The sequence below is a fragment of the Bactrocera neohumeralis genome, chromosome 6 (genome assembly GCF_024586455.1).
Source record: "Bactrocera neohumeralis isolate Rockhampton chromosome 6, APGP_CSIRO_Bneo_wtdbg2-racon-allhic-juicebox.fasta_v2, whole genome shotgun sequence".
Classification (NCBI taxonomy): Eukaryota; Metazoa; Arthropoda; class Insecta; order Diptera; family Tephritidae; genus Bactrocera; species Bactrocera neohumeralis.
Window position 1 is genome coordinate 34,774,077 of NC_065923.1, and position 25,708 is coordinate 34,799,784.

Sequence of the window (25,708 nt, forward strand, 5' to 3'; positions counted from 1 at the left end):
AGTCGTCGAAACCCTTCTTAACCTCGATTTTTGGGATAGCCATTATCTCTCTTTAAGCTCTTTAAGGTTCTCTTTATTTTTGGAATTTGAAAAAAGTCACATGAAGCAATGTCTGCGGAATTTGAGGCCAGTGGTGGTACTATTTGAAAAGTTTATCAAAATTATTAGTCTTAACGGCTCAGTTTCGAGACGTATATAGTACATAGCGAAAAGAGAGCGAAAATCTCGGAAAAATCGCATTTACAAAGAATGTTCTACGGGTTATTCTGAAGAACATGGTCTAAGAAACTATGGGTCCAAAACTGGTATCGAGCCAGCAATTTTTAAGGCGAAGTTTAGAATTTCGGTTTCAAGTAAAAGGAAGTCCTCACACAAAGTACTCGCTTTGTAACTATATATATATGTATATATCACACAACTTCAGGAATTTGTGCCACAGTACGAACGCCAGAGCTGTATGGATGAATGCGCGAACAGCACGTTGTACTCTTACTCTCAATGCGGTTGACTGGTACGACGTACGCGCCTTCATTTATATTTAGTTCATTGAATCTTACTTTTGTATTTGCGAACATACCAAGCGACAGAAGGTGTTGCAGAGCGGGCGGAAATGCTACTGATGATTGGGATGTAGCGCGGCACAACTGGCAGACAACACAACAGGCAGGCAGGCAGGCAGGCCAATAATTCGCGGTGAGCAATGCCACATTCGCCTGCCAGGCGCTGACTTGCCTGTTTAGTTATTTTGTCTGGCCTGATGGGTTGTGTGAGCGAGTTATTTGGTTGCTTGGTGAGCGAGCAACCGCGCGCGCTCGTTATAAATTGATGACGAACGGAGTGAGAGTGTGTGTCTGATGCGAGAATGTTAGTGAGTGAGCGAGTGAGTTGGTGCAATGACTACCATGATAATAATGATGATGATGGTTATCGAAGGTCTTTCACCCGAACTCGGTCATTGGCGTACATTTGCTTGTAAATCCAGAGCTTTTCAAAGTGTATATGTCGCAATTTCTTAAGAAAGTTCAATTGCCCCAAACAACAATCACATTCACTGTCGGTTGGTTGGCTGCTTGGTTGGTTGAGTGAGCGATGCAAGCGGGAAATGTGCGACGCCTGGGGTGTTCGGTGTTCAGTGTTGTGTTTTGTTGCTTTTGTTGTTGTTGGAGCTGCCTGCCATGCCACGCGATTTGATGCATTTTGGAAAGGCAAAGACATGGCAGCCAATGCGTGGCTGCGGTAGTAAGGCACCGATGCGGGAGTTGCTCAAGAAGTGGCTGCAGATGCGCGGAAGACACAAATTGCCTATATGTACATACATACATATATACATATGTATATGTATATAGATAAGATGTTTGGATGCATATAGATAAGGGTGTGGGCATGTGACCAAATAGAGTTTAGAATCGAAGTTAGGTTGCTTAAAATTTAAACTCGCCATGGAATACTTAAATTCAATGATCCATCTATGCAGATATGTATGTAGAAACATATGGAAATACTGAAATACCTGATGATTCATTAAACAGTTCCATATATTTGTATACAAGTATAGTACAACAATTCTGTATGTGCTTCTTCTTATTTTCCTCGAAGTTCTTATACAATTAGCTGGATTTAAAGGTATGCGAATATTTCCAGCTGTGTTTTTAGTGTAAAGCTAATTTGAACAGCCGATTTCGCTACTTTTCGATACTTTCATTTTTAAATTTTGCTTCAAGTCCGAAATATGTATATATATTTCAAGCAAGATCACAAATAGAAATAACCGTATTATTCATATTGCTGTCAGCAGGTACTTGTCGTTATCGCTCATGTTTACTGCCGCATCACATGATGCTAACCGAAACATTTATATGTACATCTCCTCCTCTGACCGATACCACATAAAGTGTACACGGAGGTTAGGTAAAGGTTTTAACCGAGAGCACTACTTTTTAGACACCTTCACTTTTCATGCATTTAATTAAGGTCATGGTATCTTATAAACTATAAAGATCCGAAAATCATTATCTTATTGGTTACTTGAGGGGCCTCAGCGAAACTCTGAATAGCTTTAGTTAATTTTTAGCTGTAAATTAAAATTTGGTTAGAAAATATTTTTATTCAGTAACACATTTTCACCGTTGTCTGTGGTGGAAAATCAACTAAGGGCGGAAATAGTTATACTGAATATAGTGTCGGTTCCAGAATTTCTTACTGAGCGGGATTTACAGAAAAAAATTTTCTTACCAACATATTTCTTATATTGATTGTTGTTGAAGTTGATTGAAGAATGAAATCGGAAAGTTCAATTCAGTAGCGAAAACTTAAATCTGTATGCTTAACAAAAATGGCTGAAAGCTATGGAGCCGTTTTCAAGCTACATATGTACATCTAGTTGCATCCATTTGTAGTTAACATAAAAATCACAGGAAGACGCAAAAACTTGAAGGACCCTGAGATTTCAACTACAGCTTCGTAGCTTTTAACTGAAATTCTGTGTTTCTAACACTTTGTCGGCAATCACAATTGATGAGGATCTTGCAACAGCAATTAGATTATCAGACGAAAAGTTTAAAGAAATACAGCAAAACTTTCATTTGATCTTGGAACACGTTGAAGAAGTAGGTATTCAACTAGGCACCGAAATCAAGATACCACGAAACAGTAGTCGCCAAATGTCCGCTTTAACCTCAAACCATACTACTGCAAAGTCTCGATAGAGTTTGATATCTGTATACATCATCGGATTACAACGTCTTATAATATTGCAAAACAAAGCCAAGAGCTTAATTAATGGGTAGTCTAACTAAAAGTACTTTTTCAATGGCCTTTCTTGACAGATCACGCGTAAGTCGTGTCAAGCTGTCATGTTATTTTTGTTATGTATTGTTTGGGATTTCATCATGGAAAAACTGATGTCTCAACAACGTTTACAAATCCTTCAACTTAAATACGAAAATTCACGTTCTGTCAAAAATGTGTTTCGCGCGCTTCGCTCAACTTATGGTCAACATAATTGGCCTACTGAGTGTACAATTCACAACACAATCAACAATGCTTGAGACCCAGCATTCATAATTAGATAATATTCGACCGAATAGGAGAATCGATTCGGCGCCGTTCGCAGCAACTCGGACTGACGTATGGAACGACTTGGCGCATTTTACATCGAGATCTTAAATGGAAAATATTTTGTTCAGCTTGTGCAAGAACTGAACCGCTCGACCTTCCCAAGCGACATCGCTTTGCTCTATGGGCTCGACGTTTTCGAGCCAAATTTTGTTCAGCGATGAGGCCCATTTCTGTCTCCAAGGATATATAACCAAAGCCAATTGCCGCATTTGGGACGAAAAGCAAGGATTCAAGAGTTGTCATTTCATCTAGAATACAAAACGGTTTGTGGTGGTTTGTGGACCGGTAGAATCATCGGTTCATATATCTTCAAAAATGACACCGGTAAGAACGTAACCGTCAATGGCGACCGTTATTGCGCCATGATAATCGACTATTTGATGCCTAAAATTAAAGCTCGTGATCTCGGCGACATTTGGTTTCAACAAGACGGCACCACTTCACACACATCGCATCAATCAATGGATTTATTGAGAGATCACTTCGGTGAGCAAATAATTTCAGGAAAATAATTTCACTTTTTGGTGATATCACACCGTTAGCCTTCTTCTTGTGGGAATTTGTAAAGTCTGAAATCTACGATTCAGGCCTTGGAGCAAAACATCACGCTTGTCACGTTGAAATCTTCGAACCATGAATGTATATTGTGGCTACAAGAAGAAATGCGCCGCTTTCGAACATCTTCAGACCAGCGTCTAATGGCATATAGCTGACGCTTAAGTTAACGATTGCAAATATCAAATGAGGTGATGACATGGAAAGTGTTTACGCTTATACTCAAAAGATATCAAGAGGACATGGTGAGAATATTCTTAACCAAAAACTGACGTTGATTCAGGATCGGGAAGCAATACCAAACGATTTCAGACGCGTGTCAACCTGCTTTTGGAGAAAATAGTTCGAGCCGCAGAACTAAATAGAGAAGGTACCATCTTCTATAAGAGTGTACAGTTGTTGGCGTATGCCGATGATATTGATATCATCGGCCTCAACACCCGCGCCGTTAGTTCTGCTTTCTCCAAGCTGGACAAGGAAGCACAGAAAATGGGTCTGGCAGTGAACGAGGGCAAGACGAAATATCTCCTGTCATCAAACAAACAGTCGTCGCATTCGCGACTTGGCACTCACGTCACAGTCATAACTTTGAAGTCGTAGATATTGAGGCTACAACGTCAGCCTAGAAGAAATGCGCCGCCTTCGAACATTTTCTAATGGCATATATGTATGAACCTTTCAATATTTTGGCTCATGCCTAAGTTAACGATTGCAAATATCAAATGAGGTGATGACATGGAAAGTGTTTACGCTTATACTCAAAAGATATCAAGAGGACATGGTGAGAATATTCTTAACCCAATTCGCTTCGAATTGATCAGAGCCTTGTCACGCCCATTATATAAGTTTTAGATGTGTTCTAAGTTTAATTTTTTCGTTATTCTTTATATGGCAGTTACGACACTTTTAGTAGTTTAGACTTAAACTGCAAGAAATGTGAGCAATTTTCACACTATAGCATCAAATAGAAAAGCATTTTATACCAAGCATTTCCTTACCACCTACGGATATCAGCGCATGAAAAACTTGCGTTTTGTACCAAAATTAGTTACCGAGTTGTAGCAATTTATTTTTTCTAGAATGACGTCGTTTGTGGTCATGACAAATGTCCAGCACCACATGAAACGGAAAGTTGGATCGTTGTACTGATTATTTAGATACTGAAAAAACGGCTTTTTTTGCTTGGCACTCTGAAAAACACGTTCTTACGTTTCCTCCAAGAAAGTCTCTTCAAGTATGAATTTTTAATTGTAACGGAAAACCCTTCACCTTTAAGTTTTCTATTTGTTCCTAATATCATACATATAGAAATAATTAAAATATCGCTTCCAACAAAAATATGTCGTTTCATAGATTTTGGTGTTTTGTGTGGTAAACCCAAACGTTTAAAAGATAGTATTAATATTATTATTCAAAGAATCTTTTTTACTTATGCATTTTATAACTAATTAAAAAAGATAATTCTAAATCGATCTACGCTTTTACGACGAAACCATCTAACCGATCATCATGAAACTTGTATACATATTACCTTTCCAAGGCAACGGCACAAGGTCCAAAGAAATTGTTCAGAATATACCTCTGTACCCCATAGCTGTCATACAAAGTGAATCCAGTTTTTGTATAGAAGATTTTCTCTTTGATTAGATATATTCACAAAATTTGGCATGGATTATTCAATATCTGATTAAAGCTCACCGATCAAAATCGATTGAAAACGGAGTATTACTATTACTAGTTATTACGGTTTTCTAGGTTGATATGACTGTCAGTGACGTCTGTGCCAAATAATCATGACGATGAGTGAAATTATTCAAAAAAGAAATTCCATTAGACTTTGTAAGCGGAATCAAATTTCTGTTGCTGTAACGTTCGAAATGTTGGAAAAAGCCTTCGGTGATAATTGTTTGACGCGAGCAAATGTGTTGGATTGATACAAATTATTCAAAGAGGGTCATTGACATCGAACCCCGTAAAGTACGGTACATCAACTGATGATCAACACGTCAATAAAATAAGGGACTTGGTGCTTGAGAATCGACGATTAACAGTCAGAGATCCAACTGGCATCGTTGGAATATCGGAATGATCAGTGAAAACCATTTTGAAAGATCATTTGGGCCTAAGAAAATTGAAAGCTCGATTGGCTCTAAAATCAGAAATTTTTTTCGCAAAACAGTAACGCGTTCACGTCTGTGAAACTGCGACTTCTCGCTATTCTGGCTCAAACGACCGCTCCGGGGAAATCGTTTTGAGTCAATTGAAACTCAAATTATTATCATTAAACCTGAATCGCTCCGCGCATTTAAGGCTACTCAGGAAATTGACTTTAACTACTGTTTCGAGGATAAAAAACACGTTGACACAAGTGTACTGGGGTTATAAGGGCTTACTTTGAGGGTGACGACATAGATTTTGAGAAATACTATAAATTAAGAATTTAAAAATTATGAAAAAAACTTACTATTCCTTGCTCATTGAAGAAGTTTATTAACTGTGACATTTAGTTGACATGCTTTGTCTTAAGGGGGTATGCTGGTCTAGGATTTTGAAAAAATCGATTTTTTTTGCATATTTTGAAAGTTTAGACTTTTCAAAATTCGACTTATTTTCGGAGATACAGCCGATTTTGTGACGTGGCGTCCGTGTTCACTAGAATTGTCTCCTAAACTTTAAACGCGTTATTCTCGAAACTACTTTTTTTGAGGTGATTGACATGATATCCCAAGTTCTACTGAACCGATTCCTTTGAAATTTGGTATATATCTTCTTTATACAATGCTCTATCGTGCCTGCCTTGTATTTCCAAAAATTTTGATTTGAAGTATTTTTAAAAAATTCAAAAAGGTAGAGAAAATCGGGTAATTTTTTTTTTTGTCAAGTCAACGCCATTTTGTTATTACTATTATTTTTTTTCTGAAAATGGTCAACCCGATAACGACATCCTTACCAGCCCCCACTCCACCGGCCCGTATCTCGACGTGTTTTGGTTTTTTTCTTGAAAATTTTTTTTATATTATTAAAATGTCAATAAAAAACATACTTATAACAAAATGGATAGTAAAAATGTTTTTAATTTTTTTATCTTAGTTTAAAAAATATTCCCTAAAATTCATGCGTCTAGACCAGAATACCCCCTTAAAAGAAAAAACAAATTAGCGTAATCATAATCTCCAGTATCGATGCAGTGCCGGAAACAGCATTGCAACAGACTAAAAGGAGAAAACAACACGTGTTTTTCGGATTTTAACGGGACTCGACTCTAACACCACCAACAACTATTAATCATACTAAACGCAAAACTCGTATGGCTAATAAAAATGCATTTTTTACATTTATGATGAAAGAATTTGCTAAACAAACCGCTCTGTACACTTATTACTAAGTGTGAGTATGAAAGGACCTTGAGAGTTACGAGAAATAACTAAATACTAGCAATAACCGGAAGCTTTGCATTCAAGTGTTAGGTGAGCACATATGTAGACGTTATCGCCAATAATTTAACTGAAATTACGAACCCGAATGCACAAACGAACCACACATGCGTATTGCACGGCGGTCATTAGTAGACCCGACGCAAAAGCTCTTAGCTGTCGTGCCTCCCAGCGAAGCAAACGCCGCTCGGTCGCTCGATGGTTGGCAAGCGGTAGCGGCAGTTCCTATTGCGAAGAGGGAAATGCCATGAAAAAGGTTATTTCTAAGTGTTTACAACGCGCGCATACACAAACACATTACAACAACAATACCGCATTAAAAACTAAAAACATCAAATAAACGTTTCATTGAAAGATATTTATACAATTCAATAATATTTTCATTGCGCTTATTTTCAAGTATGCGGGTAGGAAAACACCCCTCGCCGCAACGTTAAATTCAGTCGGTAGGAGGGGTGGGGTGTTCGTAAAAGGCTTCGGGGCGACGCTGGCGTCCACACGCACGTTCGTATGCATTCTAACACCGCCAGCTTTTCGCAAAAATAGTTTGCGGTATATACGAATGTGTTGTCGGCGGGAATGTATTGAAATTGCATATATGTATGTATATATGTATGTAATTGCAATAGAACGTTGCGATAATTGAAACGAACTAAAACTGAGTGGAGCTGAATAACAAAAATCGACTGAACAGATCTGAAATGCATGTGCAGTGCGTAGATAACATTTAGAATAGAACAGAACAATATAGTCATGCTTACATTGTTATATGTACATATGCATGTGCTTCATATATACGTATACATAAATACATACATACATACATATATATATTTATGTATATTATGTATGCCTATGTACGCCCATTTGTGCATATTAATGTTTAGTAAAATATTTGCCGAAGTTTTGAAAAACACGACTACGCCTCTTTGTGTATAAATGATGGCATGTACATATACACAAGTGTATGTAAATGCATAATTTCATATTATATATACATTTACATGTACATACTTATTCGCAAGCTTACTAGGTTAGCAACGCAGTACGAGCTTTTGCAATACTGAACGCATATATGTATGCATATACATACATATGTATGTCGATGTATGTATGTATGTTCATATGTATGCATGTGTGCTAAGATGAGAGGGGAAGCGACGAATGTGTAATTGAATTGTAACTAGCAGCAGTATATAGACCTAACGAATTTCTATTATCATTCGTCGTCTTGTTGTTTTGATTTTCTTGAGCTTGAACTGCATTGCAGTACCCAACCGGAATGAACGCTGCTAAAGCATGAAGAAAAAACGAAAAATTTTTAAAATATATTAGTATGAAAATATACATACATATGTAAGTATGTACAATACCTGTATGAATATAATGGTTTTACACAGTCGTAATGATATTGGAGTAATTTTTTATTCGGAGAAAAAATTCGCCGTGTCTCTTCTAATATTATTCGTGTTTTTATACCGTGAATAGGGTTTCAGTTTTTGAGACATCGTTCTCAAATTTTGTACACGTACTTTTCTCACAAAGAAGTTGCTCTTTTATCGGCACCATCAATATAGGACAATTCTAACATATGGCAGCCATATAAAATGACCGATCCAACTCGAATGCTTGTAGAAAATACTTTTTTATTTTACAAGGTATCTTCACGAAATTTGAAATAGATTATTATTCAAGGCATTGCTATAAATTTTCCAAAAAATAATTCAGGTCGGTCAACTATAACATATGGCTGTGTTCACAATCAAAAAAAAAATTTTTTTTTTGCTTTTTTTGCTATAAAAAGGTGCTATATCTTCGGTGCAGCCAAAATGTAAGGTTTTTTCTAGTTCCATTAGTAAAATAACTGTAGTCTAAAGCACAATTTACTATAAGAGGAGCACATTTTACAAGTAATATAGATCTGGGCATATTTCTTGACATTTCCATCTTTTTCAAAGGAATATTGTGCAATTTAAAGCTACATACTGTACGCTAAACCAAAGCATTTCATTAATCCCATTCTAAATTTCGCCTCCTTGGCGCTCTCTATACAGGGCACTGCAAGCTCAGGAAGCATTTGTCCAACATGGCATAGTCTCTTGCACAAACTGCCTGTTCTGCGACATGGAACAGGAAACTGCAAAAGCACGCTCAAGGCCCTAGATTCCATCTACGTGGACAGGGATCACATCAACTCAGTAGCGCCCAACAGGCTCCTGGTTTTGTTCAGGATGCTGAAATTTGTGACCATATGTGATATAAGGGAGGACACAATAGACCAATTTTACAATCCACCTTTCCAATCCAATACTTTTAAACTAACTGTTAATATTATCAAACTACTACTGCAAAAGAACATATAACAGATAAGAGATAAAATAAGAAAAGCTGATTTTAATTGTTTAGTGTGGCCTTTGTTTGAATTTTCTAAGGAAACTTACCACATTAATGTATGGCATACAAGGTGGCTTCCAAATTAAACAGGACTTTTCGAATCTAGCGCTCCCTGGTGGCGCCATCTATATGTCGACTGGTGGTCTGCTATCTTTATCGATTGTCCAGTGAGAATTTCATGACGTTTCATTGATTGGAAGTGAAGTTATTGCGTTTTAAGTGTCAGTATGTTTGTGTTATCGGTGCAAAAATGAGCTTCGAACAAAGAGCCAACATTAAATTTTGTTTTAAAACTCTTAAAACTTTTACCGAAACGTTTCAATTGGTGAAACAAGGTTATGGGATGATTGTCTATCCCGTAGCAGAGTGCACGAGTGGTTTCAACGTTTTCAAAGTGGTCGTGAGGCCAATCAAAATCCGTGATCAACGGAAATTCCATCGAAACTGTGCGTGAATTCATAAAAAATCAGCCGAAATCATCATTGAAATTCATGGAAATGGAATTAAACATCTCCAAAACATCGAGTTATCGCATTTTGACCGAACATTTGGGCTTACGAAAGATGTGAACACGGTTAGTTCCGCACAAATTGACTGACGACCAAAAATTGCGCAGAATCCAGCATTCGAGGGACATTATTTTACCGATTATTTGAACAAAAATCACATTTTAACCATTAACCACTCCCTGTATTCACCTGATATGGCACCGTACGACTTCTTCCTTTTCGGTAAAATGCATGCCAAAAGCCTGCTTGTTTTGATATTCCATATACATTTTGAGGTTATGTCCAAAAGGTGTTGATACAAAAGTTGTAGATCTCTTCATTACCTACAATTTTATCATGTAACTTTTTTCTATAAGACCCGAAGTTTTGTCGGAAATCATGATTAACGTTTTTAATCACTAAAAAATTAACCAGGCCCTCTTCCTCTGCTTGACTACAGATCGATAGTCTGTATATTATGTTTTCTTTCATTTTTATTTTCATTTTCCTTATTTTATTTCTCTTTCCAAGAGTTGTCATGTTAGAAACATTTGCTTACACTTTTTACTATTTCAAAGGTATCCGAACTGTTTTAATTTGTATAACGTAACTGTTATTGTAAATATGAATTTTATGAAAATATTAATTTTCTAATTTGGCCCAAAACAACCTCTTATTATTAGAGCTAACATCCATTATGTACTGCTTTCTGAATGTATTCGTCCATTTAAAAATAATTTAATATTAATTTCCTACTGGGTCTTCACATTCTAACGCACGATTGTTTCGCTGCCGCATACGACGTTGGCATAGCCATTTGTCGATTGTCGTGGCCATCACCGTCACTGCCACGACGCGTTTGTTATTCATTTGCCATTGTTGTTGCCGGCCGTCGTCGTTGAAAACGTTTTTGTTTTCACATTCGCATTCGACTTTTTAATGAGTCAATCCTTGAAATGTTTACTTCCTGATACGCATATGACTGAATGTGAATTTAACTATGACTGCGGCTGCGACTCGGACTGCGACTGCGACTGCGCCGACGACTGCGACCGCAAATGCGAATGTGAATGCGACTACTGCACAAAAAAGCAATAACAACAACTACCTTGCGTTGAATTAAGTCGCTGTTATTTGTTGCTTGAGTATTGGACGCAGTGCTTTTATGCTTTAGATTGGCTCTTGCTAATTCTACACGCCTAAGGCAGGTGCTATAGCGGCAGGGGAGAGGGGCAGATTGCGGGCTAACAAAGTAAGCGTATATTAATGTGTTAGACTGTTGAAGGTTGCGTATAATACTTATTGTTTTGTTTGAAATTTACAGTTTATTAGATGTAGTTCTTAACTTCCTACAAATGCTCTAAAATGTAGTGTACGAATAAATACAACTCAGCGTCTAGAAAATTTATTTGTGTTTATATTTTTATAAAATAAGCTATATTCTTATTATATTCGCTTATGCCCACAAATGCAGTAAGCTATTCATACAATATGGATGGACTCTATTTTTATATTTGCACGTCGCTGCCATTCTTTGCTAACTGTCGCTGCTATTTGTTTGATTTTTGCAAATTCACTCATCATCAAAACTCACAACTTAATTAATTTTTACCGTTGATTTCAATATATTAGTTTATTCAATTTAATTTTTTTTGCTTTTAATTTATTTTTTTATTTTAAAATTTTTTTAAATTAAAATTAATTATTTAAAATTAATTTTTTTTTTTTAATTTTTATTTATTTATTCAATTTAATATTTTTGCTTTCAATTTATTTTTTATTTTAAATTTTTTTTAATTAAAATTAATTATTTAAAATTAATTTTTTTTTATTTATTTTAAATTTAATTTTATTTTATTTTAAACTTAATTTTCTTAATTAAAATTTAATTTTTTAATTTTAATTAAAATTTTATTTTTCTATTTTAAATTAAATTTTTTTATATTGTTTGATTCATAATTTTTTTCACCTTATGCAAATTATTTTGGTTTATTTTAAAGTTTTATCATTTCTGTGCTTCACAAATATGGCAAATGCTTTTCACGTTAATTCTAGAAACATTTTTCACAATCAACAATGTTAGCCACTTCTGGTTATGTTATTAAACAGTCTAGCAACGTTTTAGGCCAAACGACCTTGAGGTCGAGCTGCGCTTCGGTTAGACACACTTGGGCACAGCCACACATTCTAACTGCGTACAAGCACACTAATACATATACATATATGTATGTATTTACATACTGTACATATTTATTTGAGCATAAAGCCACAAATACAAATAAATACGTATAAAAGTAAAAATCCCCTCCAAAAATCAGTTATATGTATGTATGTACATATGTATATACAGGGCCCTATTTTTCATTCAGGCATTACTTGTTATATAAAATCTGCGGAAATTAGAAAAAACTGTAACATCGGCTGCACCGAAACTACCTGCAGAGGTGCATTTCTTATGGAATAAAAGGGTATGAACAGATCTATATTTTAAATGGTAACCTTTTATATTTCGGGCAATACTTGTGTTGCAATCTGGCAACTCACAATTTTGTCGTAAAGTTTGACATATTTGATGGCATGCATACTTAGAACATTTTGTCATACTAGCGCTATTTTTGCGCGTTTATTTTTTACAAATCGGTATACCTCGGTCGATTTTTACAATGGATGCAAATATCGAACTAAGAATTTATCTAAAATTTTGTATTTCTAACCAAATTTCGTGTGCCGAATCTTTGCGAATTTTGAAAAAGGCTTACAGTGATTGAATTTGATCAAAAACACAAGCCTACGAGTGGTACAAATCCTTCAAAGACGGATGTGGTCGAGAGACCGTTGAAGATATGTCTCATTCTGGACGACCTTCGACCTGATGAAAATATTAAAAAGTGAAGAATATGGTCCTTAAAAATTGTCAGGCAAGTATTAGAGAGATGGCAAGAAAGCTTCACATCTATCGCGAGTCCGTTCGAATGATTTTGATGGATATTTTGGGTATGAAACGCGTTCTTGCTCGACTCGTCCCGATAAAGCTGAATTTTTTTTCAAAAAGAGTACGATTGTGACCGAATTTAAAGCCAAAAACGTGTGAATACCATCGATTAACCACCGTATTTACCACATGTGACCGAAATTGTCGCTTATTCACAACTTTCGGATACTTTTTGTTATCAAATTGTATGTACTAAATCTTAATGGAGAATATTTTGAAAAACAATACAAGGATTTTCGATGATTAAAATTAATTTTTAATTAATTAAATTAATTAAATGTTTCTCAAATCCCGAAATATAAGAGTCAACCCTCGTATATTTGACAAAATTCACTGAACATGCACATATATTCACACAATATGACTATAGAGACGGACGTAGAGCTTTTCCTAATCGTTTTTTATACCCTAGACACATTGAAGAAAACATCGGTGACCCTACAAAGTATTCATGAAAATGACCAGCTGTGTCGATTTAGCCATGTCATGCTCTATGTCTGTCTGTTTGTCTGTATATAAGCGATCTAGTCGCTCAGTTTCAAAAATATTGCACACATTCCTTTCTCTTCAAGGAGCTGATCATTTATCGTAACCGTCGACAACGGTATCGATAAAATTCAAGTCCCTGCTTGGAAAACTTTTTTATTTGTTGACGTATCTACACGAAATTTTGCATTGATTATTGCTCATAGAAGTATATACTCTTCCAAGAAGTTTTTACATATAGCTGTCATAAAAACTGATCGATCAAGATCATGTCCATGTAAGGTCGAGATATCTTCATAAAATTTTGCACGGATTATTACCCCAGACGACGGTATAATATCGTAAGAAATTGTTTAAATTAGACTACAATAGCATATAGCCGCCATACAAGCTGGCCGATCCAAATGTAGTCCTTGTATGAAAAATTTTTTAATTTAACGAAATATCATCATGAAATTTTGCACGGATTATTATAGTTCTTGGAACAGAATACTGCTTTGATTCACAGCTGTAACTTTTAGCATGCGCTTTTATTAAAATTAATAAGACCCATAGAAAAAAAACAATATAAATAACACTAGTCTACAAGCATTTTTATATTACACGCTGTTTCTTGCTACTTTGGAATTGCTACAAGGTGCGTTCCAAAGTAAACAGGATTTTTCGAATTTAGCGCCCCCTGGTGGCGCCATCAATATGTCGACTGGTGAATTAGAATCTGCTATCTTTATTGATTGTCCAGTGAGAGTTTCATGACATTTCATAGATGGGAAGAGAAGTTATTGCGTTTTAAGTGTCAGAAAATGGGATTCGAACATAGAGCCAACATTAAAATTGGTAAAACTTTTACCGAAACGTTTCAATTGATGAAACGATGATTGCCTATCCCGTAGCAGAGTGCCCGAGTGGTTTCAACGTTTTCAAAGTGGTCGTGAGGACATAAATGACGATCAACATGTGGACCAATCAAAATCCGTGATCAACGGAAATTCCATCGAAACTGTGAGTGAATTCATAAAAAATCAGCCGAAATCATCATTAAAATTCATGGAAATGGAATTGAACATCTCCAAAACATCGATTTATCGCATTTTGGCCGAACATTTGGGCTTACGAAAGGTGTGTGCACGGTTTGCTCCACACAAATAGACTGACGACCAAAAATTGCTCATAATCCAACATTCGAAGGACGATTATTTGAACAAAAATCACATTTTAACCATTAACCACTCCCCGTATTCACCTGATATGGCACCGTGCGACTTCTTCCTTTTCGTAAAAATGCATTTGCCCATGAAAGGAAAGCGTTATGCAGACGTAGAGGCCATTCAAAAGGCTTGCACCGGTATACTGGCGGCTATACCGGACAACGAGCTACAACACTCGTTCGGCATGCTTTTGGAACGTGCAAAAAACTGTATTGAAGTAGAAGGAAACTAATTTGAATCAAATAAATTGATTATGCCAAAAACCATTTGTTCTGTTTTTTTTTTTTAAAGTCCCGTTTACTTTGGAACGCAGATCGAAAGATATCTGTACGTGATGGACATCAGTCGCAAATTTTTTCCTCAAATACGTTGAATAGTGTAATTAGTATACATATATTTTGTTTTCAAATGAAAGATGTTTCACCATCTTTGTTGTTTGTTCGTTCGCTCAATTAAAGTGAAGAATTTGTTAACAATTACTATTTAAAAGAACAAAGGATTAGTCCGATAGCAAACACATAACATATTTACTATATACACAAGTGATCACAGACGCGCTGTGAGACATTTAAATATTGCACTTTAAAACTACTGAGAACAAAGGAAGACTGATTTCATTTAATGTGTTTGTATTTCTCTCTTATGGCAGGTGCGTACTTACATAGTTACGTATTATGTAATCCTTAAAGATACATAAGTAGAGAGTTTAGCTACTATTTTCATATATGTACTTGTGTTCTATCTATCGTTTTTTGTGTACAACAGCTTCAGAATTAAGTTTCGCTTAGAAAATTTTCTAGCCTTTGCTCTAAAAACCAAAAATACTTTTAGATGTACTATACTTCTGTGTTAAAGCAATATGAGTAAAAACTCATACTAGCGCCTTACCTAATTAGCTCTTATGGACAATTTAAAAAAGAAAACTTTTAGCTAATAAATTCTAGCCGAATGACCTTCAAAAGAACAATTCAAACCTTCAAATTATGTATGCATAGCAATTAGATGATAGAGAAGCAGTCATAAGCACAAAGTTTATGTAAATTTTCCGTTAGCCACATTATAACGGTAGAATATAAACCATCATTTACTACTATGAGCAAAAAATAGTAAGATTTTGCTCGTAATTTTAAAATTCTTAATTTATTTTTCTATCTCGTTCCCCTCGAAGTTATCCCCCGTGACCATAATACACTTGTGTCAACGTTTTTACCAATCCTGGAAACTGTTGCTAAAGTCAATCTCCGGAATAGCCTTCAATGCGCGTAGTGATTCACGTTTAATCTCTTCAACTGACTCAAAACGGTTTCTCCGGAGCGGTCGTTTGAGTTTTCTGAATAGCCAGAAATCACACAGAGCTAAATCAGGCGTATTCGGTAGTTACGACACGATATTGCTTGAAAAACTAACGAAGAATCAATGCTGTATGCGACAGTGCATTATCGTTTTACAAAAACCCAGAGTTGTCGGCCTGTAATCCCGGCCTCTTTTTTACGAATAGCTTCGCGCAAAATCAGCATATCACTCAAATAGTATCAACTGTCAACATAACCTGAATTTTTGGCCTGCTTTGTCGTGGTTTTTTCGGCTTCGGCCCAACTTTGCGACAATATTCGACCGATTGATCGTATGTTTCGGGATTGTAAGCATAGACCCAAGATACGTCGCCAGTAATAATATTAATTTTTATATAATAATGTAATATAATTTCGATATTTCAACGATGCCAGTAAGATCTTTGACTATTAATCGTCGATTCTCAAGCATAAATTCCTATATTTTATTGACGTGTTGATCATCAGTTAATGTTGACGGTCGTCCTGAACGTGGTTCGTCATCAACGTGTTCTAAACCCTCTTTGAATAATTTGTACCAATCAAAAACGCTTCCTGGCGACAAACAATCATCACCGAAAGCCTTTTTCATCATTTGAGTTTTGGCACCAAAAATTTGATGAAACTTCTTTGTTGAATCATTTCACTTATCGTAAAAATTGCCTTATGCATTTTATTTACTTCAGAAAGATAAGACTACACTCTAATGGTTATTATGCAGTGATGTTTAGCAGAGATGTCACTGAGAGTCATATCAACCTAGAAAGAAAATATTTAAAATTGAAAAGCATTACTATTTTTTTAAGGAAAGTTTTTTATTCGAAAATATATTTATATATTGCCACAAGCAAACTGACCGATAAAAATCAAGTTTTGTAAGGAAAATTTGAGCTATTTACGGAAGCTATTTCGGTGCGTCCGAAGTTAACATTTCAACCCCAAAAATAGAAGATCAAATGATCAATATCATAATGACTGGATACATAGTTACGTCAACCAAAAGCCCTCGATTCAGCTAAAATATTGAAAGAAAGCGTGCAAATTAGAACTGCAGTGCTAATTTCATGACCATTGCGCCTACTGTGAGGAATGTGCATAAGGTGTGTAAATTTAAGTTTTTAACTGTGCAAGCATTAATCAGCGCTGAAATATTATTTATTTATTCGTCCACACTTCAATATAAACCCATAAGTCATAATCTATAAACGCTTATGAGTAGTCGTACAAAAATAATTTGTTGCTGTTAATATTACTTCCGTTTAGCAAAACTGTCCTGCTTTTGTGGTAATTACCAGTTTTGATTTTTTTTTTATATTTTTCCAAATCGAATTGTCAAAATATAAAATAAATAAAAGCTCAAGCTCCGTTTGAGTTGAATGGCCGATTCGTTTTGGTGGCGGTCATCCTGATCTGCTGCTGCCGCCCCTGCAGCTCACACACCCTTTCGGCTCCACCAGCAGCAGCAGCAGCAGCACTGCAGTGTGAATGTACCTGCGTTGCAGTGGCACTGACAGTGGCAGTGGCATTGTGGCATTGGCGCAGGTGCTCAGCGGCCAAAAAAGATGTGATAAATAAAACTTGCACGATTTGTGATTGTTGAATTTTTTCGCATGCGAATCGTGTACGAGTACGTAAATATGACATTACGTATGCGGCATTTATACACATACATACATACGTACATATGTATGTATACGTACTCCACAACTTGACATACTCGTACGTAATAACTTTATTTTACTCAAATCGCTTGCTGGATAATATAACCGAAATAATCAAAAGGCATTTGAAAGGTAAACACTTTGTAGTTGTAGTTGTATTTAGGTATTTTCTCATACGTTTTCAAAGGTGTATGGGCAAAAACTGTTTATACGAGGGTTGCCTTTTATATTTCGGGTTTAGAGAACAAAAACAAATATGAATCATCGAACCGATTTTATTATTATTTTTTTCCAAATTGTTCGCCAGTAAGTTCTATATAAAGGGTGATCCGAGATTCCCTACTTTGTTAAAGAAAAAACGCAGAAACTTCAAATTTAAGGGGTTATATACAGTTAGGAGGTCGAAAAAAAGGCATTTTTCAAGAATTTGTTCTAAGAAAACTATTTCGTTTATTGATTTGAAACTTGGCAGGTATATTATGACAACTTTAAACTATATTCACATATTTTTTATTGCCAAAAATAATGATCGGGAACGTTGATATTGCCAATTTTGCAGAGGTCCGCAAAAAAAAGGCCTCTTGCGGTGAGCACGATATCTCTGGACTGGATCATCTAAAATGCAAAAACCAAATAAATTTCATTAATATAATAAATAATCTAGTGATTTATCGAAGGAATTAGCAAAAAAAAATTTTTTGACAAAATGGCGGCTACTCAAAGCAAAAGGTTCGATTTTCGACCAAAATTCGGGTCTATAATTGTTTATAAAAATAAGAAATTTTCATCGGATGTGGAAATCCTTCGATTAATTACTAAAAAATATAGCTAAGAAGCTTGTGTAAAAATTTCAGACCGATCGGTTGAGCCGTTTCTGAGAAATCTTGCTCACCGATTTTGAAAACACCGTTTCGAGAAAAACGAGTTTAAAGTTTTGAAAGCACTTTACATGTAGTCGGCGCGCCATCACTAATGTGTCTATAACTTCGAAAATATTCGTCGGATCGACTTGAAATTTTGTACGTGCATACTCAGATATATACATATATATTAAGAAAACGCAAAAAAAAAAATCGATTTTTTGAAAATCCTAACTGTATATAACCCCTTAATGGGCAATGCGTACTATCATTCGAAAAAAACATTCTTTGGCATTTATTTTTTGAAGATTATCTCTTACAAATGTTGGCCGCGGCTAAGTCCAGATGGTCCATCCGTTGAGTTCAATTTTCGATGACTCGACTTTAAACTTTTCATATACCTTCAGGAAAAAGTCGATTGGCGTGATATCACACAATCTTGGTGGCCAATCGACCGGCCCAAAACGTGTTATTATCTGCTATCCGAAGTGTTATCTCAATAACTCCATTGATTGATGCGATGTGTGGGAAGTGGCGCTGTCTTATTGAAACCAGATGTCGTCGAGATCACGAGCTTCAATTTCAGACAACAAATAGTCGATTATCATGGCGCCATAAAGGTGACACTTACGTTCTTACCGGCATCATTTTTAAAGAGATATGGACCGATGATTCCACTGGTCCACAAAGCACACCAAACCATTTTTTTTTTTGGATGAAATTACAGCTCTTGAATCTTTTCAGGTTGCTCTTCGTACCAAATGCGGTAATTACGTACCCACTGAGCCAGAAATGGGCTCCAACGCTGAACAAGATTTTTCTCGAGGACGTCGGATCTTTTCGTAATTTTTCAAGAGGTCATAGAGCGAAGCGATCTCGCTTGGGAAGGTCGAGCGGCAGTTTTAGTCACGGCTTCTCTATTTACTTCACCGATGTAGTCTATTCGGTTGATTATTACCCAATAATGAATTCTGGGTTTCAAAATGGGTGATGGCGTTACGAATAGTACGCTCAGTAGGCCGTTTATGTTGATCATAAGTTGAGGGAAGCGCGCGGAACACATTTTTTACAAAACGTGAATTTTCGTTGAACGATTTGTAAACGTTCTTCAGACGTAAGTCTCTCCATGATGAAATGCTAAAGAATACTGAACAAAAATAACATGACAGCTTGGCACGACTAACGCGTGATCTGTCAAAAAAAAGGCTATTGAAAAAAGTACCTCTGCTTGGATCACCCCTTATATTCTTTTGCATGCGTTTTAACCAATCTTCGAAGCACTTTTGACACTCTGATTGAAGGTACCTCCCAAAAATGCTTTCTGAATGCATCAACCGCTTCTTCAGGTGTCGAGAAACGTTGTCCTCTTAGTTTATTTTTAACATACGGTAATGAAAAGGAGTCACTTGACGATTCATCACCTATCACGATGTCATAGACGTTTTTCAAAGCAACACTATCTTATTTTTTTTTACACATAACTCTCTACCAGTCGACGCGAGCCTTTTTGAGCGAGTGACAAATTATGTGGGATCCAGGTGTTCAGTCAACTAGGGTTGTTAAGTCCTGACATATGAAAGGCAATCTACATAATACATACTTAATATATTTTTATACTCTCGCAACAAAGTTGTTAAGGAGAGTATTATAGTTTTGTTCACCTAACGGTTGTTTTGTTCAGATATAGGGTTATATATACCAAAGTGATCAGGTTGACGAGTAGAGTTGAAATACGGATGTCTGTCTGTCCGTCCGTCCGTCCGTGCAAGCTGTAACTTGAGTAAAAATTGAGATATCATGATGAAACTTGGTACACGTATTTCTTGGCTCCATAAGAAGGTTAAGCCATAAATAAAGATATTAAAGTGAAATTTGGCACAAAGGATCGCATTAGGGAGGGGCATATTTGGACGTAATTTTTTTAGAAAAGTGGGTGTGGCCCCGCCCCCTACTAATTTTTTTGTTCATATGTATCTCGGAAACTACTATAGCTATGTCAACCAAACTCTATAGAGTCGTTTCCTTCAGGCATTTCCATATACAGTTCAAAAATTGAAGAAATCGAATAATAACCACGCCCACCTCCCATACAAAGGTTATGTTGAAAATCACTAAAAGTGCGTTAACCGACTAACAAAAAACGTCAGAAACACTAAATTTTACGGAAGAAATGGCAGAAGGAAGTTGCAGCCGGGCTTTTTTTTTAAATTGACGGATAATAAAATCTCTATTATCACTTTATCATGCGAGAGTATAAAATGTTCGGTGACACCCGAACTTAGCCCTTCCTTACTTGTTTGAAATCGAATTATTACATAAAAAATTGACAGTCGGGTCCTTATTGGTTATACTTCGTTTAAGAATATAATTTCTTGACTGGAACCGAGTTATTTTTTGTATTTATATCAAATTTAGAATCATTTTATGTGACTTCAGCAAATTCGCCGAAAGAGTTATCGTTGTTTGGGTTTTTGGGGTTTTTAATTTTCGATTTTTTTTTTTTAAGATTCATGATATGTGGTTTTTGTTGGTTAACGTTTCCTTCAATTCCTTCGTTTTCAACTATAGAGACATAATTTCGATATTGGCGGCCTGCATAAGTTGATATTCTCCGAATGTAATATATGAGCATACGCACTTATGTATGTATGCACATATGTACAAACACCATATATGCATAAACGCTTTGAGTACTCATATATGATGTATTCCGAGCTTTTTATTTAGCCATGACAGTGTGGGAAGGTCATCGCAAACATGTTCGGCAAATGCGGGACACATGCGCACGCACCAATGCATGCATAAATGCAAAGGCATAAATGAAGATAAATATGTAAATACATGTGTACATACATACTTATGCGTATATATATATAAAATACATATAAACACATATTTTTATATACATACATAAATAATAATAATATAGGCGCCTCAGCACCTTATACCGCGCATTTTGCTAAATCATGTATGAAGCATGACTCGCTTTTACCTATAAGTTGCCGTTTTATTGTTTATACACACTCGCTTTTACATACATACGTACATATACGCCTATAAATAAATAAGCACTTAAATACGCATATGAAATCGAAAAAGCTTTCGTCCGAAGCATGTGCGCCTATTCGATAATTCGCATTTTCGTACTAAAACTACCTACTACTAATGTCATCCATACTCGTAGGTACATGTGCGTGTGTGTGTGTTCATGCAAAATTTCGCTTCGTACCGAGTGAGCTTTGAGATCGCCACTCGTAAACACCTTTGTTGAGAATGTTTTGCGAAAAGCATTTAAGTACATACGAACATATATGTATGTATGTATGAACAAGGAAAATAATAATAAAACGCGTTGAAGACCGCATTTTGTATATGTTTCTTACATTCTTAAAAAAACAACGCAATTAAAAAATAACTCTAAAACGGATATGTTTATATAATATATAAAAGCCTTTCAATTATATCCTGAATAGGGTATATTAAGTTTGCCACAAAGTTTGTAACACTCTGTAAATAAAATATGTTTTTATATGATCAGCCTGACGAACTGAGGCGATTAAGCCATGTCAATCGGTCTATCCGCATGTCTGTATATACATTACATAGATGAAGTTGTTCCTCAATTTTTGAGATATCGATATGAAATTTTACATACATACGTTCTTTTCCGCTCAAAAAGCTGTTTATTTGCTTGAAATGCCGATATCGGACCAATCACAATCAAGAAAAAAATATTTTTATACCCTTTATGCTTTAAGAAATGTAAGTAAGGTTAGGTTAATGTGCTAGGCCAATAAGCCACGCATATACCAGTTTGGTCCTTTGCGATACCAGATGGAGTTCAGTTGTTAAGTCTAAGAGGAGTAGTCATCCTTTAGGCTTGAAGTAGAAATTTAACAGACTCTGCGTTCTCACTATCGATACCGCCTCCAGTGCATCATACCGTAAGGACCCCACATGCTTTCAGCGTAGTCTTACCTATGTGGGACAAGTGCACAAAATATGCGCCATTATTTGCCTGGTGCCCTGATATTTCCTGCAGTTTTTTCCTTCTGTAATCCTCATCCTGCGCGCGTGTGTTGCCATCAGAAAGTGACCAGTTACTCTTCTCATCATGTTCCTACAGTTTCTTCTATCGAGTGCCAGTAGGAATTTTGTGTACTTCCGATCTAACGTTTTGCAAATGACTTTTGCAGTTTTGCATCCAGTTAGCTCGTTCCATCGGGTTGATTTTCTTTACTATGCTTCTGTCGAGTTCGTCGTATAGACAATGCGTGGGTTTCCTAATGTCGATCTACGATTGATTCTTGGCAATCTCGCCAAATATTTCATTGCCCTCGATGCCTCCGTAGCTTGGCACCCAGTTGAAGTGAAGTTGCTTGCTGCTGGCAAAACTTTCCCTGCCGCCCTGATTCAAAAGACACTTCTAGCCAATGAAACACAGTTTCTCTCCTACTGGCCAAAGTTCCGCTACCAAGCGATTGCTTCCTCCAGACGATCCAGCTCAGAATTGAGAGTTTGGCGGTAGGAAAGTAGCTCATAGTAGATGATTTCCTGCCAATCCCACCAAAAGTTACGCAGCAAAACCTACCTGACCGACAAGCCTGGCTTGGTCACCGTTCACGGCATCTGATCACGACTCGACCACAACTGTTTGTGAGTGACGTTGTCTTCTTCTTTTTGTATGCTATCCTATTTAAATAATTCAAACGGCTTACATGACGGTGGGACTAGGAGATTTCTATTGTTTTATCGACATTTTCGGCAACTGACCTGCAAGGCTGTATGGAAGAAACTGAGGCGGAAACAACTCAACACTTCCTTCTTGATAGTCCTGCATTTGGAACGTCAAGACTTAAGCTCTTGGGAGCGCATACTCTCAAACATTCCACCGAGCTGGAGGGACGCCTGTGCAAATTTGTACTGGTACTAAGCATTTTTGCTAATTTGTAAGTTCGAACACAGGACTTCTTCTTTTCTTTAGCCTCACAAAAGACTACATACACACAGTCCACGTGCGATCTTTGATCAGCTATCTAATCTAACCTAATCTAATCGGCTTAAAAAATTTTGAACGCGTTTGCTTAGATAAGTATGATATAGATGTTGTTCTGGGACTATGAAACTCTTATTCAAATGATGTAAGTTTATTTTCATGGATTAATTTGAGAATCTATCCAACTTGAACGAATCAAATAGAAGAGTTTCCAAATGAGCTAAAAGTTACTCATACCATGAGTGTTCCGCTTATAGTATGAATACCGAGAAGATCTTGAGTTACTCCATTACTTTTTAACCGACATATGGAGAGTTTTAAATTAAACGACTTACGAATTTTGCCTAGCGATGACCGTACATATTTTTTTAAACCCGAACAAGGTATATTAAGTTTTCCACGAAGTTTGTAACACAGAAGAGCAAAAATCGAAGACCCCATAATAATATATATTGAGAGACTAGAGTTATATAGATGCCGCTCTGAAGTTGTGCACAGTTCTTTCCGCCCTCAGTTTTGCTGCTTATTCTTCGGAACCGCCAATGTCGAACTACCGTAGCATAGACAGAGCTGTCATACAAACTGTCAAGTTCTGGTATGGGAAACTATTTTATTTGACAAAATATGTGCCAGCAATTCGGCATGAATTATTGTAGAAGAAAATGCTAAAATCACCGAAGTAGTTTATTTAAACTGAACGATCCAAATCAAGTTCTTGTTTGGAAACATTTTTTATTTGACAAGGTATCTTCACGAAATTTGTCACAGATTAATATTCAAGCCTGGCAGTGAATGAGGGCAAGACGAAATATCTCCTGTCATCAAACAAACAGTCGTCGCACTCGCGACTTGGCTCTCACGTCATTGTTGACAGTCATAACTTTGAAGTTGTAGATAATTTCGTCTATTTAGGAGCCAGTATTAATACCACCAACAATGTCAGCCTAGAAATCCCACGTGGGATTGCTCTTGCCAACAGTTCTGAAAGTATTCGACGCAGTACCCGCCGGGAGAAGCAGAGGAAGAGGAAGACCTCCACTCCGTTGGAAGGACCAAGTGGAAAAGGACCCGGCTTCGCTTGGAATATCCAATAGGCGCCACGTAGCGAAAAAAAGAAACGACTGGCGCGCTGTTGTTAACTCGGCTATAATCGCGTAAGCGGTGTCTACGCCAATTAAGAAGAAGAAGAAGAATATCCAAGCCAGCGCTACAATCTCAGGATACATTTTTCAGATCGAATCATTATGGAAACTGATCTATTTAAATCAAGATAAAGTTCTTTATATGCCTTTTATGTTATAAGAGTTGCACTTATGTAGGGTACATATATATTTTGTTTGCAAATCATAAATATTCCCACAAATAATATATATTGTTTGTTTTTCTTGTTGTCTTTTGCAGTTTTCAATGAGCTCACGTTTCAATGCTGGGTTATATAAACTTCTATAAATGCGTCCCCGAAGAACTAAGGTGGGATTTGTTGATGTTAATGGCAAGACTTTACATATTCATGGAATTCGATGCAAAATAAAAATGCCAATATAGCAGTGTTAAAATTAAAAGAAACCAAATAAACAACAAAAACAACTAAAACTTACAATTCCATAACTATTTGGAATAAATCATTTGTTAACAAAACACCAAATTAACCAACGGTATTCGTCGATAATTTAAAGTGTGCTTTCGCGGTTTTGAAAGGTATGAGCTATGTGTACAGGCGGTTAAGAACAGTTTGCAGTTGTGAAGTCGTAAAACAGAAAAGCGCGTAAGAAAGCACACAAAAACTTTTAAATAATAATTTGTTTCTTTTTAATCAAATATACATGGTGTAACCACTCAAAAACGACTGATTAACTGATAATGTATAGAACAGCATTGTAAAATAATATTAAAAATTAAATTAACAAATCGTTATCCAACACTGCCTTTTTACAGAGAAACGAATAACAAAAACAAACTTCGGCGCGTTAAAAAATTTAATATTTAATAATTAATAAGGTGAGTACAATATGCATTATTTTTCCAATCGATATCTTTTCATAAGTATTACTCGAATTGACTGAAAGCAACAACTTTTGGGTTCTGGAGTGAAAGTGACTTGGTAGGAAAAAATTCTCAAAATCAAAAATCTCTCATGCACTTACATATAAATATGTGTATGTGCATGCCCTCCAAAAGGGTATTTT

The 25,708-nt window shown here is 36.2% G+C and overlaps 1 protein-coding gene across 1 annotated transcript in view; it reads left to right on the forward strand.

The window, feature by feature from the left end:
* Window positions 1-25,708, forward strand: part of LOC126762995 (ecdysone-induced protein 74EF) — a 147,071-nt gene that overhangs the window by 17,862 nt on the left and 103,501 nt on the right. The window contains exon 3 of the mRNA XM_050480138.1: window positions 24,924-25,520. The gene's annotated coding sequence lies outside the window, so the exon portion shown is untranslated. The remainder of the gene's footprint in view (window positions 1-24,923; window positions 25,521-25,708) is intronic.